Genomic DNA, 2,500 nt, shown 5'->3' with positions numbered 1-2,500 from the left:
TTGTAAATTCAATGTGATTAATTAAACTATTATGGGATGGTGTGTGTAGACAGTGTCAATCCTGAAGGCTCAATCTGGGTTTTAAAATAGAGAGTGCCCATTTCAGTGTATATATGTATACAGTATATACAGTATATATATATATATATATATATATATATATGAATGTATGTGTGTGTGGTGTGTGTGCACACGTATGTGTGTGTGTGAGAGAGAGAGAGAGAGAGAGACAGAGAAAGAGAAAGAGATAGAGTGAATGTGTGAATATGTGCGTATGCATATGTGAGCATGACTGGTTACTACTGACTACCAATTCATCAATTTATCTATTAATCTGTCTATTTAACTATCTTCCAATCCATCAGTAAAACCTGTTATGGGTCTATTTGTCAATGTTTGCCTCTCTGTTAATATGATTGACGTCTCAATAATGGCGAAAAGGTTATGGAAAAGTGGGAGTCCAGAGCCTGTGGACAGAAGCAACCAAAGCCAATGCCACAGAATAGGACGAGCAAAGAGTGAATTCCGGCACTTACCGTCTCAGGACCCTAATGTCATAGGGCAATGAGCACCGCGAACGGGCTGTGTGCATCGGCAAGCGTACAGTGAGAATAGGCAAGCGTACAGTGAGAATAGGCCACCGTACAGTGAGAATATTCCATTGACACCAAGCCGGTATCGCTATCAAGCAGAAATGGATTGAGTTATTAGTGGATGTGGCACTGAAGTCAGTCTTTATCAGCCCATCACAATGATTCCACCATACCTTATAAACATTCACACAGAGCTCAGTGCTTGTTCTACAATAGAGCAAACAACTAATTTCCAGTCGAGAACGGAGCGGTTTACACCAGACGGAGGTTCCTGTGTTCCTGTTTCATAATATGAAAGAACTTAATTATACATGGAACTCCCATGTCTGTGCGCTGCCCTGCGCTGATCCACCCATGTTTGCACTTTAAATCTTAAAGCTCATGTCATGAAATGTATTAAATAAGATAGAGGTCATGCGAGGCGGAATTTGCGTGTTGCCAGCTGCACTGCCCATCAATGAAATTAAGGCCCTCAAAGTCATTCAGTTCCTTTGGCTCCTTTGGCTGCTCCACAATTTCTACCATGTATTTATGGTTCTCAATCCGTTCTGATGACTTTGACTTTCAACAATGACTTTGTGCAACATTTCACAGCTGAATGCCAGTGTTCTCACTTAAGCTCACTGTAGGAGCACCATCTAAATGGGGTTTGTTTGTTTGTTTGTTTGTTTTTTGTTCGTGCTGTTTTTATCTCGACTGAATGACATTTGCTTGTTTACCAGTAGCTATCCTCAGATTTACTCAATTTATGCAAATGCTTAGACTTAAGAGCAGGGTTTTAGAGGGAAACAGAAGACTTTTCAGGCCTAGAGGTATTTAGCATCATTTAAATGGGGAAAGATTTTTGGTACTTGTATTTACTTATCATTATTTACAGTGTAAATCTCAGACAGAGAGAGAGAGACAGAGGGAATTAACTTATTCAAAGGTTTTTGGATTGTTATCCTTGACAGATTATGAGTACCCTATAATAAACATGTCAGATTATGAGTACCCTATAATAAACTTGACAGATTATGAGAATCCTATAATAAATTTGACAGATTATGAGTACCCTATAATAAATTTGACAGATTATGAGTACCCTGTAGGTAGAGATAACGTATTTCCGGTGGGATCCGTATTGAAACTGGAAGTGGGTACTTTACTCCGTTTGACTGGCTAATACCAGGACCTTTACTTTTTCGTTGAGAAATTGTGTCGATCGCCTGCCTTTTAAACAATCGTTTTTTGTATTTTTTTGTATTTCTGCTAAATTATACGGCTCAATACTCAACTGACTTGTTAATAGGGGTGTAAAAAATAACCGATACGTATCAATATCCATTTTTAGCGTGTAAGATACGACTACATCGATGCGTGAAGTCCCGTATCGGTATTAAAATGACATGAACCGGTCTTTGCCCGATTTAAAAGTTATGAATCGGTTCACAAGCGTTTGTCTCCGTTTTTTTGCTACGCAAAACACAAAACACTTGACCTGTTGCATTTGATCTCAGTCAGAAAAATGACAGCCTGTCATTGGCCAAAGCCCGCATAGCATAAACCAATTAGGCTGTATTCTCACAAATAACGCCAAGACCTGGAGAGAATGACAGATTACAACTAGCTACGCAATGGCCAATGCTATGCTAGCTACCCTATTCATTTCAATTGCCTATGCTATGCTAGCTACTTTAGCCAAGGAAGATAAATTGTTGTTGATTGCGTGTTTCTACAGACATCCTCGGATTTAAATAATTATAATAATAATAAATAGGAGAATATTTGTATCATTAACAATTATGTTTAACATTTATAGTCATGATTCCGAGACCGAGCCATCGTGATATCCTAACAAAAATAAAAACACTAGCCTATATGAAAACTGCAAATGGCAGTGAATAAATAAATAAGCACTAAACTCA

General features: G+C 38.3%; 1 protein-coding gene across 2 annotated transcripts in view; it reads left to right on the top strand.

Annotated features, from left to right (window-relative positions):
• The window catches only part of LOC105897707 (metabotropic glutamate receptor 1), a 27,905-nt gene that overhangs the window by 13,647 nt on the left and 11,758 nt on the right, over positions 1-2,500 (top strand). The window lies entirely within an intron of this gene.

The sequence above is a fragment of the Clupea harengus genome, chromosome 15 (genome assembly GCF_900700415.2).
Source record: "Clupea harengus chromosome 15, Ch_v2.0.2, whole genome shotgun sequence".
NCBI lineage: Eukaryota > Metazoa > Chordata > Actinopteri > Clupeiformes > Clupeidae > Clupea > Clupea harengus.
The sequence above is the reverse complement of the archived record's forward strand: the minus strand, read 5'-3'. Positions and strand labels throughout refer to the sequence as shown.